General features: G+C 36.6%; 1 protein-coding gene and 1 non-coding gene across 2 annotated transcripts in view; both read right to left on the reverse strand.

The window, feature by feature from the left end:
* The window catches only part of FBXL17 (F-box and leucine rich repeat protein 17), a 522,649-nt gene that overhangs the window by 445,717 nt on the left and 58,258 nt on the right, over window positions 1-18,674 (reverse strand). The gene's annotated exons all lie outside the window — the stretch shown is intronic.
* Window positions 15,021-15,092, reverse strand: TRNAS-GGA (transfer RNA serine (anticodon GGA)). Its single transcript has one exon. It is a non-coding gene; the product is annotated as a tRNA-Ser (tRNA).

Here is an 18,674-nt window from a genome sequence, read left to right on the forward strand (position 1 = left end):
AGTTATTTCTATTTCAATTTTTAAATAGGTCCCAAATAATCCAATATTGCTAAAAGAATAAACGCATATCGAAAAAAATGTTCTTCAATAACCAACATGCAAAAAGAACATGAAATTTTATGCAAGAACTGGTAACTAGTTTTAAAGATGGATAGCATTTGATGTCTTTTACCATTTGTATATAATTCTTAAAATATTATTTTCATTCTTCTTCACCAAAACTGCTTAATTAAGCTTTTCTGGCACTGGATGCAAACAGATATAGAAAAGAGAAAACAGCAGTCTAATTTCACAGGCTTGAGAGACTTCCAGTACAAAGAATCACTAGCAACAAGATAAAGATACAATGTGACTGCTCTCAAATAGTGAAACATTCAGCATTCCCATCTATGGCATTTAAAATCATAAGCCAAACAAGTGATGGCTACAAAAACAACTGTCTAACATCCATTACATTTATGATAAGACAACTAATTAATAATTTAAAAATTCTTTTAACTTTACAGCTATAAAAATCAACAGTGGAAATTATATATTCATTTAAAAACCAAATTACAGCAAATCCCAAAATCAAGGCCAACACACACCATGCCTGATTTGACACAGCTGGAACATTCTGCTCCGTCTGCTCCCGAAAGACACAACGTGGGGACAAACGGAGCCGCCTTCCAGCAGGTTCCTTCTATACATACAGATAACAAAAAAGAGATTTTTTACAAGGCATTCACTTAGTTTTCTTCCATGTAACAGTGTTAAATTTATATAACCAATCTAATTCTTGAAAAGGACCAATCTAAGTGCAGAACAAGCAGAATTATCAACATAAAAAAAGAAGAAAAATTCCTGTAAAGACATTTTTTTAAAACAGAAGATGTACTGGATATTTAAATTATCAGTGTGGCATTAAACCTACAGTGGAACAAAAACTAAGTATCATATTTCCTGGATTAAAGCATTCCTATTTTTGTCAGGACAAGCAACTACCATTAGGGGGAAGTTATATTTAATGAATGTTAGCTGTGCACTGCCATACAGAAAGTATTAACAAATGAAAAAATCTGAATTACTAATATTTTTCAACAGAATTTACTTCATAAGACATCTGAAATAATGTGAAGATTTTGACGTTTTCTTATCAGCATTAAATTATTTCCTAAACATTTTTAAATAAATGCAAACTAATACCGAAAATAATTATTATTACCACCCCTAAAAATTATATATTTTAAATAAAAATCAATACTCTGAAAGTAATTATTTTAATTAGATAAAATTATCTCAGAGAAACAATGTAATTTAATTTTTTGACAATTTTCATTTTAAATTTAACAATTTATTTCTAAATGTGTCACTTCTATTATTATTATAAAAACTAGAATAATTACCTCTAAAACCTAGGCTAGACACTACCAAAAAGTGAGCAGCAATATTTTTTCTCAAATATGTGTATCTGAAATGTGTGCAATGAAAAATAAGTCTATCAAGTATAATCTAAAATTGTGTCCTAAGGTCCAAAAGTGATCTGTTGGCCTTGAGTATTATTTATCCACCATGAAAAATTACTTAATTTTGATATCCCTAATTTTTTAAAAAAAATTACTTTCTTTAAAAAAATTTCATTCCGTCACCTCAAAAAACATTTTCTAAGATGACAATGAGATCCTCCTTCAGAACATTTGCATTGCATACCTATCTCTCCCCACTAACTTTGAACTTATTTCGTCTTTTTTAATCTCCACAATTTTCCTGTTCTTTTACCTTGAGCTTTGTCCCTTTCCTTACCTTGTCTTTTACGCCCTTCTTTGTTTTTGTCTTTTCATATTTCATTCTTTTCTTTAAGCCAGCATCATCTGAAGCCAAAGTGGCTTATGTCCCCAGGTTGGAGACAGCTATAAAAAATAAACTCTTACTATTTTTAAGGGGAGGAAAATAAGCTAGTTATCATCTGCGACAGCATGAGGGGATTTTAACCCACCAGACAAGCCTGTCCAATAACACTCAGACCTGAAGCAAGTGATTAGAACTTCTCATGCACACACATAGAGTTCTTGGAAAGCATCCAAATTTTTTTTTTCATTTCTTCTCCCTTGTCGAGAAAAAAAGGACTAAAAAAAATAATTGGACTATAATAATTCAATCACTTTTACAAGTCTATTGAACACAAAAATCCTTTAAACAAAACCTTTATAAGCTAGGACTTGAAACGTTTTGACAATTTTTTATTAAACACTGACATCTGAGAGAAGCCAAAACTGTTTTCTGCTTCTCACAATTTCTGCTTGAACTAATGGAGGGTCAATTACTAAATATGTAATTTCTAGCTTATTCTAGAATGAAAATCCAACATTTTGCATTAAAAATAAATAGCTAAATCAATTCCATAATCCTTTGAAACTTTGACTTTCAGCATATCATTATATTTAATTAGGTTATTTTCAAAATTTTTTTAAAAAAAGATTAGCTTTGCAACAACAGATAATGCTGATTTTAATTTCAGAACAATCATACAAATTCATTTAAAGAAAAAGCACAAGTTTAACCCCTATTTATGCAAACAAACCTTTATGACAAAAATCTAAAGTTAAACAAATTATCACCAATTGGTTCACTTAGCAAGGATGTCCTAATAGTATGCATTCAGTGATATATTTAATGAGCGTAATTTTCATGTTGCCTAACAGCTGTTGCTAATAAATATAATATTACTACACTTATGTGGCATGTATGCACTTATTGTAATATGTTCAAATCTATAGCAATACTCACATTTAAAATCTCTAATTACTGAATATATTACCAATAAGGGGCTAAATTGAAAGAAATGGATACTGAAATGACTATGTCTAGAGATATATTCAGGACTTTATAATATTTATTCTGCTTCTCCTTTGGGGATACAAGAGTTAAGAAGGATGCTTGTTCCCAAATGCTGGCCAAATTTAAGTGCTGCTGCTGCTGCTAAGTCGCTTCAATCGTGTCCAACTCTGTGCGACCCCATAGACGGCAGCCCATCAGGCTTCCCTGTCCCTGGGATTCTCCAGGCAAGAATACTAGAGTGGGTTGCCATTTCCTCCTCCAATGCATGAAACTAAAAAGTGAAAGTGAAGTTGCTCAGTCGTGTCCGACTTGTAGCCACCCCATGGACTGCAGCCTACCAGGCTCCTCCGTCCATGGGATTTTCCAGGCAAGAGTACTGCAGTGGGGTGCCACTGCCTTCTCCAATTTAAGTGCAGGTCTTGTATTAATGCAGATTGGAAAGAATGGCCGCACTCTTCCCACACTGTGTCCGCATGTGCAGCGGGCTCTGCCTTGCACAAGTGCAAGCTGGTGCTGGACGCTACCATGCAAGACTGCATCTGCATCCCAGCGTCCGGGAAGCCTCTCAGTGCCTCCCACCCACTAGCGTGTACAATGTAAGTGGCTGATCATAGCCCAGGCCATGCACAAAGTACTGCTTCTGCCTTTTTAACTGAAACCCAAGATTCAGAGGCCAAAAGGGGTAGGTGGAAGACTAATGCAGATTTTAAAAGTCATTAAAAAATAAAACTTCTGCATGGCACAAGTGCTACAGGCAAAGGCTAAAGCAAAACAACAGAATGGAAAAAAAAAAAAAAAACATTTACAACTCCTACAAGGAATTAATAACATATATTACAAGTGCTCCAGGAACACAAGAGAGGAAGATTATCAACTTGGTGGCAAAATACCCCAATGATGAATAATCACAAAGAAATCCAAATGGCTTTTTAAACATATGAAAAGCTGCCCAATCAGACTCATAAAGGGATAGATACAAATTAAAACTAACTCAGATACCACTTCTTGCCTATCAAAACAGCAAAAATCCAGCGGATTGACAACACACCACTAGCAAGGCTGTGGGAAATGATCACTCTCAATGCAAACCCACTGCTTACATAAACGCAAAATGGTTCAGCCCTTGAGGAGCGGGATCCGAGAATATCTACCAATACCATAGGTCTTGTGCCCACTGAACTAGCAATCTTACTCTGATAATCTCTCCTACAAATATAATTAAACTTGTACAAAATTATAAATACATAACTGACCTAATAATTCTTGTAATAGCAAGAGAGTTGGCACAAATTAGGTGCATACATGAATGAATGTATTATGCTACTTCCAAAAAAATTAACTGGTATATCACAGTTACAGAAGAGAGAAAAAAACAATGAAAGCAACCTTATGGAAGAGATTATTTTATTATGAGATCTAAGAAATGAAAAAAATGAAAGTGCAGTATATATACTAATTTAACTTTTATGTAAATAGCATGCCATTCTTTATGTAAGTACTATCTATTTTTTATTTAAGAAAAATATAGTATTCTATTTTCTTATATTTTCATTAAAAACACAGGTTACATATAGGGAGCAAGGGAGAAGATGGAAATGACCAGAAGCAAGATTTCTTGGTATGTTATTTATGATCCAGTAACTTCTCCAAAAATTAAAATCAAAATGGCTGACCTGCCAAATATTAGTGGCAAAAAGTACTACGTTAGCTCTCTTAAATCACTTGTAAAATTGCCATCAATTATTTAATAGATGTTCCCAAACAGAATGATAAGATCACAAGAGCCATGTAAACACCTGTAAAGTCATTAAATATATTACTGAGGTGCTTACTGGAATAGAAGACCAAGTTTAAAATGTTAATGCCAATAAGCTTGGTGAGTTTACATCTAGAGGCAGTGAACACTGGTTGTAACCAATACTGTCCAATAAAACTGGGCACACCACAGATAGCATCCCATTCAAGAGTGCAATGAATATACAGAAAGCCTTTCTATGAAGATCAGGAACCAGGCAAAGATGTCCATTTTTTTCCACTTCTATTTAATATAGTACTGGAAGTCAAAGTCAGAGCAATTTAGCAAGAAAAAGAAATTAAAAGTATCCAAATTAGAAAGAAACAAAATTAACTGTAGAGTATAAGATCTTATACATAGAGTACCCCAATATTAAACAAAAAAATAATCTATTAGAATACATTAATTCAGTATAGCAGAGATGCTCAAAATTAAAACCAAAAAAAAATTAGTTTTATTTCTCTAGGCTAATAATGAAAAATATGAGAAGGAAATTAAGAAAATAACTCTATTTATAATAGCAACAAATGGAAAATATTTAGAAATAAAGTTAACCAAGGGGTTTTAACAATTGTATACTGAAAACTACAAAACATTGCTTAAAGAATTAAAGTTGACACAAATAAATGAATAGACACCCTGTGTCCACAGACTGGAATATTTAAAATGTCAATACTACTCAAACGGATATATACAGGTTTAATCAAAATCCCTACATCACTTTTTGCAGAAACAGAAAAATCTATCCTAAAATGCACATGAAATTTCAAGGGACCCCTAACAGCCAAAGCAATTTTCAAAAAGAACAAAGTTGGAGCTCTCACACACCCTGATTCAAAAAAATTATTATAAAGCTACAGTAAACAAAAGTATAGACAGTACCATCATGAAGACAGACATATAGATCAATGGAAAGAACAGAAAACCCAGAAATAAGTCCTCACTTACACAGTCAAATGATTTTCAACAATGTGGCAAGACCATTCAATGGGGGAAGGACAGTCATTTCAACAAACAGTGCTGAGAAAACTGGATACCTACATGCAAAAAAAAATTAAGTTGGACCCTTCCTTTACATCATATCCAAAAGTTAACTCAAAATAGATCAAAGACCTAAACATAAAATTAAAACTATAAAACTCTCAGGAAAAACCATAGTGGGAAACTTTCATGAAACTGGATTTGGCTATGATTTCTTGAATATGACACCAAAAGCACAGACAATAAAAGTAAAAATACCTAAGCTGGGCTACATAAAAATTTAAAAGGCTGTGCATCAAAGGAAACAATCAACAGAGTGAAAAAGTAACCTATTTGTTGGGAGAAAATATTTTTGAATTATATATCTGATAACATGTTAATAATCAAAGAACATATAAAGAACTCCTATAGCTCAACAACAGCAAGAAAATAACCCGATTTTAAAATGAGCAAAGGACTTCAACAGACATTTCTCCAAAGATATACAAATGGCCAATAAGCATATGAAAAGATGCTCATTATGGACATACAAATCAAAAGCACAATGAGATAATAAATCACATCCATTAAGATGGCTAACACCAAAAAACAAACACGGATTCCTTCAGATTCCACTTATATGAGATAAAGGAATCAAATTCATAGGGATAGAAAGTATAATGGGGGCTCCCAGGAACGTGGGGTTGCTTTGTTGCTAAACTGGTATAAAATTTCAGTTTTACAAGATGAGTAGTTCTAGAGAATGGTTACACAACAATCTGAATGTATTTAACACTACTGATCTGTATGGTTAAAATGGTTAAAATGGCAAATGCTATGTTACATATGTTTTAAAATTAAAAATAAAATGACTTTTAAAAGAGGTAAAAGCTAATAGAAGGCATGCTTTCTCATGCAGTGTCACCATCAAATTCACTCAAGAAAAAAAAAAGTGATCAACCAAGATACATCACCTCTATGACCAAAGCCTTACCAAAGAATATAAGAATTCTTAACAAAGTAAAACAACCCAGAAGGGTAAAACATGATAGCATGAAACACTCAGCAAGAGGATTTAGGCAAAAATGTGATCTTAAGAATAAGTAAAAGTCCTAAAGAGTAAGTAGAATTTATTTTGGAAAGAGGGAAAGAAACAGTATTCCAGAGATGAGAAGAATAAACAAAGGTGACCACTATGAAAAGTAAGAACAAAGGGGAAGACGAATATTAAGATGGCAGGTTCTACCTCATCATCCACAATAAAACTTTAGTCAGTTTGCAAAAAACAAACAAAAAAAAAAAAGTAGCATTTTTGAGACACAGAGTAAATATCTTACTGATTTGTTTGACATTGGTTTATAGGCAAACCCTAAAGGGAAGAGGGTGGTATCTGACAAGCTTAAGAAAATAACTGCACTATGGGCACAAAACTAAAGGGCCTCGAACAAAGACTGAGCAGCAGGACTGGGGAAGCAAGGCCCAGTCAAGACAGGGTAAGGGGAAGTGAAGCACAGGGCATGGGAGAGAGCAGGACAAGCAATGGATAACGGGGGCTCCCAGGGGATGGGGGCTGCTCTGTTGCTTAACTGGTATACAATTTTCAAGGCTATAAGACAAACAAATCCATTCACTCAAAAATTGCTTTTGAACAACTTCTATGTGCCTGACATTTTCTAGACAGAAGATACATCTATGAGCTACCTACTCTGGAGTTTACACTCTAGGAGAGGAAGATGATACACAAACAGTAATGAAGAAAAGACAGCTGATACTAGCCAAAAGTTTTACACAAGACACAAAAGCAATCATCATTAAGGAGAAATGATAAATCTGACGTCCTCAAAACTAAAACCTGTTCTTCAAGGGAAAATAAAAGGAAAAGGAAAGACACAGACAAGCAAGTAACCACAATGCACAGATCTGGTACAAGAACTTGCACCTAAAATATATAAAGAACTTACAAAGTGATAAGAAGAAATCCAAAATTTTTTTTTTTTGAAATCCAAAATTTTTAAAAATATTTGTACAGACACTTCACTAAAGAAGTGAGTAATGGCTAATGTGCACAATTAAAAGGTGCTCAACATCATTAGACATCAGGGAAAAGCAAATGAAAACCACAGTAAGATACAACCACACGTCCACTCAGACGGGCTAAAATTTAAAAATCAGACATTGCCACTGCTAGTGAAGATGGAGCACAAATGGAGCTATGAGACACCACTGGAAGGAGCATAAAACAAACAAGTATTTTACAAGTATTCTGTAAAATCCTTTGGCAGTTATTAATAGAGTGACATTTAAGTGATACAAACTACATGACCCAGCCATATCAAACCTAGGTATTCACTCGAGAGAAATGAAAACCTCTGTCCATTAAAGATGTGTTCATGAACATTTATGGAAGGTTTATATTTAATAGTTGAAAAACTGGAAACAACCCAAATGTCCATTAACAGGTAAATGGATAAAAAATTATTGTGTGTTTATACTTTGCACCCAAATATCAAATTAAGTACAACATACTAGGTACATTGTAAACGGTACTAGTAAACAGTAATTAACTACAGAAATGCACAACATGTACTTAGGAACTACTGTCAGCAATCTCTGAACTATAAACGGTCCAGACTTAGACTGAAGATGAGTTAGAAAAGAGCTAAGCAGAGTCAGAAAGAACAGGCTCCATATATACACAGTAAAAGATACTGAATCAGATCAATCCGAAAGCCTGACTGACCTCCATAACACAGCAGTTATGAGCCAATAAACTTCTTACTGTTTAACCGGGTTGAGTCAGGTTGTCTGTTACTTGGAATAAGGTGAATCATAGATGATACGATGTAGCTCATACTTCATTTCAGTTCAGTTCAGTCACTCAGTCGTGTCCGACTCTTTGCGACCCCATGAATCACAGCACGCCAGGCCTCCCTGTCCATCACCAACTCCCAGAGTTCACTCAAACTCATGTCCATTGAGTCGGTGATGCCATCCAGCCACCTCATCCTCTGTCGTCCCCTTCTCCTCCTGCCCCCAATCCCTCCCAGCATGAGAGTCTTTTCCAATGAGTCAACTCTTCACATGAGGTGGCCAAAGTATTGGAGTTTCAGCTTTAGCATCAGTCCTTCCAATGAACATTCAGAATTGATTTCCTCTAGGATGGACTGGTTGGATCTCCTTGCAGTTCAAGACACTCTCAAGAGTCTTCTCCAACACCACAGTTCAAAAACATCAATTCTTTGGCACTCAGCTTTCTTCACAGTCCAACTCTCACACCCATTCATGACCACTGGAAAAACCACAGCCTTGACTAGATGGACCTTTGTTGGCAAAGTAATGTCTCTGCTTTTTAATATGCTAACTAGGTTGATCATAACTTTCCTTCCAAGGAGTAAGTGTCTTTTAATTTCATGGCTGAAATCACCATCTGCAGTGATTCTGGAGCCCAGAAAAATAAAGTCTGACACTGTTTCCACTGTTTCCCCATCTATTTCCCATGAAGAGATGGGACCAGATGCCATGATCTTCGTTTTCTGAATGTTGAGCTTTAAGCCAACTTTTTCACTCTCCTCTCTCACTTTCATCAAGAGGCTCTTTAGTTCCTCTTCACTTTCTGCCATAAGGGTGGTGTCATCTACATATCTGAGGTTATTGATATTTCTCCAGGCAATCTTGAGCCCAGCTTGTGCTTCTTCCAGCCCAGCATTTCTCATGATGTACTCTGCATGTAAGTTAAATAAACAGGGTGACAATATACAGCCTTGACATACTCCTTTTCCTATTTGGAACCAGTCTGTTGTTCCATGTCCAGTCCTAACTGTTGCTTCCTGACCCGCATATAGGTTTCTCAAGAGGCAGGTCAGGTGGTCTGGTATTCCCATCTCTTGAAGAATTTTCCAGTTTCTTGTGATCCACACAGTCAAAGGCTTTGGCATAGTCAATAAAGCAGAAATAGATGTTTTTCTGGAACTCTCTTGCTTTTTCCATGATCCAGCAGATGTTGGCAATTTGATCTCTGGTTCCTCTGCCTTTTCTAAAACCAGCTTGAACATCAGGAAGTTCACGGTTCACGTATTGCTGAAGCCTGGCTTGGAGAATTTTGAGCATTACTTTACTAGCATGTGAGATGAGTGCAATTGTGCGGTAGTTTGAGCATTCTTTGGCATTGCCTTTCTTTGGGATTGGAATGAAAACTGACCTTTTCCAGTCCTGTGGCCACTGCTGAGTTATCAAAATGTACTGGCATATTGAGTGCAGCACTTTCACAGCATCAGCTTTTTAGGATTTGAAAGAGCTCAACTGGAACTCCATCACCTCCACTAGCTTTGTTTGTAGTGATGCTTTCTAAGGCCCACTTGACCTCACATTCCAGAATGTCTGGCTCTAGGTGAGTGATCACACCATCGTGAGATCGATTTCCATATTCCCCATTAAACAGTAGGAGGATTTAACTGCTAATGATGGGAGCTTATGGCAAAGAAAAAGATAGGAATTCCTGAAAAAAAGTAACAGACTGGAATAACCACTGTGGATAAGTTACTAGGAGTAAAAAACATAAAAGCAGTAAGAAACATAGATAGAATGTATGGCAAAAACCACCACAATATTGTAAAGTAAATAGCCTTCAATTAAAATAAATTGAAAAAAAAAAGAAACATACATAGTGTTTTGAGAAAACCACAAATACTAGGGGTTAAAATAACGCTTCCAAAAACTCCCCGTAAGATGAACGGTTCACTGGGCACTATCACATGTGTAAAACAACCAACAGTACTTCTACCACCTGCCAAGCTGCTCACAACAAAAATGTTCACCACCAGCAAACTTCTGGCAGTGACTTCATTCCAGGTTTTCTTTAGTCACAAAGAGAGAGAAGTGAAATGGCAGTTGGGAAGTTAACAAGAAAAGACAGAAACGTTTAACTCTTTTACATAAAATGTTTAACTTAATTACGAACTGCTATTTGCCAAGATGCCTTGTTGGATGATACATATACACCATCTCAATCCATGTAACTTCATCAAAGGTCAAGCAGAGTAAATGGTATCATCTCCAATTTAAACACCTGTTGTTGCTCAGTTGCTAAACTGTCAGGCTCTTTGCAACCCCATGGACTGCAGCATGCCAGGCTTCCAGGTCTTCACTATCTCCCAGAGTTTCTTCAAACTCCTGTCCATTTAACCTAAGGAAATCAAATCTTCAAGAAATTTAAATCCAAGTGCTTAAGAAATCCAGAACTTGTGACCTGGTGATTGGTCGTGCAGGGATTGGAATCAATACCTGTCTGACACAGAAGCTATCTTGCTCAACCTTTTGACAAGAATAAGCACTAAAGAGGTGTCACTGGTTCCTTTGTCTGACCTGTCGTCCTAAGGGAAAGCATCAGTCACTTCTCACTAGAAAAACATGTCCCTTAATGATAAAACAGAACACAGGAGTATCAAGGAGTTCCTAAAGTACGTTGTTTATTCTTATCCCACCTCTAAGTGTAAAACTATCTGATGTTCTCAGAAAACTCCAGCAGCGGACATGGTCACTATTTGAAAGAAAAACAAAAACACTTGGCAGACAAATGAAGGACAGTATGTAGAGAAGATATGCTTATTAGTTTTGAGAAAGTTATCAACAATATATCATAAAAAGGGTACATATGAAAATATATTCTGCTAGAAAACCACTGAAATTTATAGGCATTATCATTTCTAATGGGGAACAAAAGGAAAAAGCCAAAGTATTCACCAATATTGAAGTCTGTAGAACAGAATATGTGGTGTTCCTTTTTCAATTAAAATGTATGTCTTCAGAAAACTAAAACAGAACTATCATATGATCCAGCAATTCCACTGCTAGGCATTCAGTTCACTTTGGTCTATCAGTCATGTCCGACTCTCTGCGACCTGATGGACGGCAGCACGCCAGGCTTCCCTGTCCATCACCATCTCCCAGAGTTTACTCAAACTCATGTCCATGGAGTCGGTGATGCCATCCAACCATCTCATCCTCTGTTGTCCCCTTTTCCTCCTGCCTTCAATCTTTCCCAGCATTAGGGTCTTTTCTAGTGAGTCAGTTCTTTGCATCAGGCAGCCAAAGTATTGGAGTTTCAGCTTCAGCAACAGTCCTTCCAATGAATATTCAGGACTGATTTCGTATAGGATGGACTGGTTGGATCTCCTTGCAGTCCAAGGGGCTCTCAAGAGTCTTCTCCAACACCACAGTTCAAAAGCATCAATTCTTCAGCGCTCAGCTTTCTTTATAGTCCAACTCTCAAATCCATATATGACAACTGGAAAAACCACAGCCTTGGCTAGACAGACCTTTGTTGACAAAGTAATGTCTCTGCTTTTGAATATGCTGTCTATGTTGGTCACAACTTTCCTTCCAAGGAGTAAGTGTCTTTTAATTTCATGGCTGAAATCACCATCTGCAGTGATTTTGGAGCCCAGAAAAATAAAGTCTGACACTGTTTCCACTGTTTACCCCATCTATTTCCCATGAAGTGACGGGACCGGATGCCATGATCTTCGTTTTCTGAATTGAGCTTTAGGCCAACTTTTTCACTCTCCTCTCTCACTTTCATCAAGAGGCTTTTTAGTTCCTCTTCACTTTCTGCCATAAGGGTGGTGTCATCTGCATATCTGAAGTTATTGATATTTCTCCCGGCAATCTTGATTCCAGCTTGTGTTTCTTCCAGTCCAGCGTTTCTCATGATGTACTCTGCATATAAGTTAAATCAACAGGGTGACAATATACAGCCTTGACATACTCCTTTTCCTATTTGGAACCAGTCTGTTGTTCCATGTCCAGTTCTAACTGCTGCTTCCTGACCTGCATACAAATTTCTCAAGACGTAGGTCAGGTGGTCTGGTAGTCCCATCTCTTTCAGAATTTTCCACAGTTTATTATGATCCACACAGTGAAAGGCTTTGGCATAGTCAATAAAACAGAAATAGATGTTTTTCTGGAACTCTGTTGCTTTTTCAATGATCCAACGGATGTTGGCAATTTGATGTCTGGTTCCTCTGCTTTTCTAAAACCAGCTCGAACATCTGGAAGTTCACGGTTCATGTATTGCTGAAGCCCAGCTTGGAGAATTTTGAGCATTACGTTACTTGCGTGTGAGATGAGTGCAATTGTGCGGTAGTTTGAGTGTTCTTTGACATTGCCTTTCTTTGGGATTGGAATGAAAACTGACCTTTTCCAGTCCTGTGGCCACTGCTGAGTTTTCCAAATTTGCTGACATATTGAGTGCAACACTTTCACAGAATCATCTTTTAGTAGATTTAGCTCAACTGGAATAGTTGAATATTTTAGGAATAGCTCAACTGGAATTCCGTCACCTCCACTAGCTTTGTTTGTAGTGATGCTTCCTAAGGCCCACTCTAGGATATTACTCAGCCATGAAAAGGAATAGAATTCTGCCAGTTGCTACAATGAGGATGGCCCCAGAAGGGCTATTTTGCTTGGTAAAATAAGACAGAGAAAGACAAATACTCTATGTTATCACTTACATGTGTAATCTAAAAATATAAATAAATGCCTGTAACAAAACAGAAGCAGACTCACAAATATAAAGAAGAAACTAGTTGTTAGCAGTGTGAAGATGGCAGTGTGGGAAAGGACGGGATAGGGCTACGGGATTTATGAGATACAAACCACCATGCATAGAATGAATGGGTAACAAGGATACACTGCGCAGCACAGGGATATACAGCCACTGTTTTGTCATAACTTTGAATGCCATGTATCAAGAAAAACACTGAATCACTATGTTTCTGAAATTAAAATAGTATTGTAAATCAACTATTCTTCAATTTAATTTTTTAAATTAAAAATTTTAAAGGAATGATAGACAAATAAAAATATATGTATACATATTTGCATGTGCATTAAAAGCTTTCCCAAAACAATCATCAGATCGATTAGCAGGAAGTTTTCCTTTTGTACTTTTCTGTACTTTTAGAATTTTTTAAACATGCATGAAGATTTTTTCTGACAAGGGTTATTTAAGCCTCTTATATTTCTTAGTATTTTGTAAGATCCTCTCAAATACTCTTTTAATTATGGTTCACTTTCAATATTATTAATAGTGTAATAGATAAATGACTACAGGAAAAGTCTCACTATTCACTTAATACAAGACTACCACTTTTACATAAACTGCCTGAGATAATGGGCTTCCCAGGTGGCGGCTAGCGGTAAAGAACCCATCTGCCAGTACAGGAGATACAAGAGACGCGGGTTCAATCCCTGGGTTGGGAAGATCCCCTGGAGGAGGGCATGGCAACCCAATGCAGTATTCTTGCCTGGGAAATCTCGTGGCCATAGGGGCTTGGCAGGCTATGGTCCACAGGGCTGCAAAGAGTCAGACACAACTGAAGCAACTCAGTACACATGAGTACTTAGTACAAATGAGGAAACACCTCACAGGGACTTTCCCAAAGTGGCTCAACTAGGATACAGAAACCTTATATAAACCTGAAAGTGAAAGTGAAGTCGCTCAGTCGTGTCCAACTCTTTGCAACCCATGGACCGTAGCCCACCAGGCTCCTCGGTCCATGGGATTCTCCAGGCAAGAATACTGGAGTGGGGTGCCATTGCCTTCTCCAGGGGATCTTCCCCACCGAGGGATTGAACTCGGGTCTCCTGCATTGCAGGCAGACGCTTTAACCTCTGAGCCACCAGGGAAGCCCCATTATATATATATATATATAAACCTATAGCTCCCTAATTCAAACCTCAAAGGACTTTCCATTACACCACACTGCCTATTCAAAGACAAAGGTGTTTTAAAGTTAAAATAAACTTATATAAGTACTTCAGTTTGTATTTAGGTATATCCCTCCTCTTTCCAAAAAAGGAATTGAGACAGGTCATGGAAATTCACCCTACAGGAGAAAAACAAGTAGGAACTGAGGCACTGGAAAATAAGGGTTAAAATGAAAAAGTTATTCTATAGTAAACAGAGAAATTCTGAGTGTTTTTACATCAATTACTATGTTTCTTAATTTCTAAGATATCAAAGAAACGAGGTAAATGAGACCACAATATCGTTTATAAAATTCACAGTATTAAGTCATAAAGGAAAGCAATTGCTCAGAAATCTAGCTTTCCCCAGCACCAAGCCCAGAGAGACTATATAACTGAGGGTTCTTATGAGGGAAGACTCTGTGACAGAGATGGCAAAGTCCTTACAAATATACTAATAATAATTAAACAGAATAATGCCAAAAACTCAATTCAAGTACTGCTACCCATATACTGTTACAGCTCAATGGGACAAATCTACCTTTAACAGCAAAGTCTTCTTTAAAAGCTAGCAAGTCATTTTAATGAATATACCATGTTTTCTTTCCGACCCCGTGGACTGTAGCCCACCAGACTCCTCCCTCCATGGGATTCTCCAGGCAAGAGTACTGGAATGGGGTGCCATTTCCTTCTCCAGGGGATCTTCCCAACCCAGAGATTGAACCTGGGTCTCCTGCATTCCAGGCAGACGCTTTAACCTCTGAGCCACCAGGGAACCCCATACCATATATCAGCTCCTTTTAATTTTAATCTTCAAAATATTTCACCTTAGTTTGGTAACTAACTTAGAGGTTATCATCATTAGCAAATAAAAGATCTAGACATCATTATTTTCATATTCTTAAAATGTAGTTTTCAATATAAGAAAGGCTGAGTCCAAGCTCTAACGCAATGGCCTTACCAGGGCGATGTTACTGTTCTCCCCAGTGGACTCATCCACAGGTATATACAGGATGGAAAGAAACTGCTCATGTTAATTCAGTTACTTTATAGTAAGCGGGCTGGCACAGCCCAAGGAAACCTGGGTCTAGAAGCACAGTGCTGTGTGTGTGGTTCTGCTGTTGCTGTTGCTTGGTTGTTAAGCTGTGTCTGACCCTTGGGACCCCATGGACCTTAGCCCGCCAGGCTCCTCTGTCCATGGGATTCTCCAAGCAAGAATACTGGAGTGGGTTGCCATTTCTCCAGGGGATCTTTGCAAACCAAGGATTGAACCCACATCTCCTGCAACAGCAGGTGGATTCTTTACCACTGAGTCACCAGGGAAGCCCATGTATGTGGTTATTACTCAATAAACAATGAATGAATGAATAAGTAGATGGGAAGAGATTGGACTTATGGAAAATAATTGATCCGCGTAGTATATAACCATGAAGGAGCTAAGGAAAACACATTTTCCAGAATTACACCACTTGTAACTTTAGCGCTATTAACCTATTAACTTCCAGGCTTTCAATATCATTTTCTAGGGTATAAAATGTCATTCCACCCTCTAACCTTTCCCTCTAATTTTAGCTTCTCTTCTCCCAAATATTATAAATCAATGTATTTAATAATTTTTTTCCAACAAATTACCTAAATGATTGGTCTGCACTGAGAAAAACCAAAGGAACTATACCAAAACTAAACCACCAAATCTTCCTGAAGCTGTCTGACACTTCTAAGAAGCATGCAAGCGATTTACTGCTCCACTTCTTCAGGTATGCCTCACAATATAAAATATTGAACAAACTTCAATGGAATGAACTGCATGCAGCTTTTCAAACTCTAACCCTAAATACTTAATGCCAGCTGTATTTATCACTCAAGCAATCTCACTAAGATATACTTTAGAGAGCAAAGAAAGACAAATCAACACTCAATGTGGACACCTCAGACTCCTTCATAAAGCAAAGCATAATCCAGGGAACAAAAAAACTCCCTTTTAAATTCAAATTACATTAATTTGAAATTACTTCACTATCTTATATTATTTTGAATATATAGACACAAATATATATTACATATGTATTTATGTATAAGCACACATACATGCACACATTTGAGATCTCCATTTAGACTGAAACTCTCTAAAAGTGGAAACTGGTACATAAATTTATTCCCTATTCTACATTCTTACAGATATGATTGGTTGTAACTTCTTCAAAGGAAAAAATCTGTGGCAATCAAAGTTGAAATGTGCTAATGTGATCTCCAAAAACATTTTATTAGTTAGCTCACTCAATATTTACATATCATTAAACTGACTATTCCTAGGAATACAGAAAATACCTATGTACTGAGTATGAACTATTCCTAGGTATAATCAACCATATTTGCAAAAATATAAAGACAGATATGAATACACACACACACACACACACATATATCTTCACCACCAGGGAAGCCATTCTACAATCAAGTAGCTCTAAAATCACAGAAGGCTTCCCTGATGGCACAGTGGTAAAGAATCCACCTGCCAATGCAGGATGTGGTTCGATTCCTGGGTCAGGAAGATCCTTTGGAGGAAATGGCAACCCATTTCAGTATTCTTACCTGGGAAATCCCACGCACAGAGGAACCTGCTGGGCTACAGTCCAAAGGGTCGCAAAGAGTCTAGACACGACTAAACACAAAATCAAAGTCTTAAAACCAATATAAATATTTAACGGAGTTTTTATTCCCCCAAAAGTTGTTATTAAAAAGTCATAATATGCTGCTGCTGCTGCTAAGTCGCTTCAGTCGTGTCCGACTCTGTGGGACCCCATAGACGGCAGCCCACCAGGCTTCCCCGTCCCTGGGATTCTCCAGGCAAGAACACTGGAGTGGGTTGCCATTTCCTTCTCCAATGCATGAAAGTGAAAAGTGAAAGTGAAGTCGCTCAGTAGTGTCCAACTCTAGCGACCCCATGGACTGCAGCCCACCAGGTTTCTCCGTCCATGGGATCTTCCAGGCAAAAGTACTGGAGTGGGGTGTCATTGCCTTCTCCGCATAATATGTCTAGCAGTCAAAGAAATTTAGTACAATCATCTTATTCTTATGCAAGATGACAGTGGTTGGATTTATTAAACTACCAGTGATATACTCTAAACTGGTAAGTAAAACATAAAGGTCATTTGGTAAGGTTAAAATTCACTTACCTCCATATCAAATTAGTAATTAGTTAGATAATCCTGACCAATTACCACTACCACTTAAAAAGTAAATGTTCTAAACCCATAAATCAAGTAATAGGAATTGCTACAATTGCAGTATGTCAAACCTAAGAAGAAAAGACCTCATTTTCCACATTTATGAAAACAATTTATAAAGGGAAGTTACAAAATCCAAGAGACCAACATGGAGCCACTGAACCTTCAATCTAACAATTTAAAAAGAACATACAAATGCAACAGAGAATATTTTAAAAATTAGATTTAAATAGTATCAAGTTTAAGATTAGAAACATACTTTCCTTAGATTAATTGACCCAGAGGGATGGTATGGGGAGGGAGGAGGGAGGAGGGTCCAGGATGGGGAACACATGTATACCTGTGGCAGATTCATTTTGATATTTGGCAAAACTAATACAATTATGTAGAGTTTAAAAATAAAATAAAATTAATTTAAAAAATAATAATAATTTACTAAATTATATCACTCTTAGATAATGTTAAAATTTAGATTGTGTAATGAGTCTGTAATAAGATTCCTTAAATTTTAAAGTTTCAAAAATAGAAATAGAATATTAATTTATAAGACATTTTATTCCAAATGAAATTAATCAAATAGAAATTTATGACACCTGACTCAATGCCAATATTAGAATTCCTAAGTCAAATTACATCCTGAAAAGGGAGACCCTGAATGAAGAAAGGAGATTTATGTTACCTAATTATCAAAAACAGACAAAAATGAAACTTTTGGCAAAGATGAGCAGATAAATTATTAGATTAAAAATAATTTTTAAAAGGCTGTAAATTCTCATTTGAAGACAAATGACTGCTAACTATGAGCTTGGATGAAATTCAGCAGTATTTAAAATGCCAAAAATTGGACAGTGAAATCTAGTAGCAGTCAAATCTTTAACCTTAATGTGAAGAAAAACTGAAATTTTTAGAAATACGCCTCAATTGTCAATTTATCCACATAGAAAACTAACAGAAAATAAAAATATCATCGTCTTCCAGACTTTAGTCACATACCTACAAAGATGAAAGGGCAGGGAAAAGAAGCACACATGTAAAACCTCAGTGAGACTGTCTCAGTAAATCTTCTTTCAAATAACTTGGTTAGGAAGGGTTACCTTAAGACAAAATACAATAATAATTTCTAATAATAA

Source organism: Bos taurus, chromosome 7 (assembly GCF_002263795.3).
Source record: "Bos taurus isolate L1 Dominette 01449 registration number 42190680 breed Hereford chromosome 7, ARS-UCD2.0, whole genome shotgun sequence".
Lineage (NCBI taxonomy): Eukaryota > Metazoa > Chordata > Mammalia > Artiodactyla > Bovidae > Bos > Bos taurus.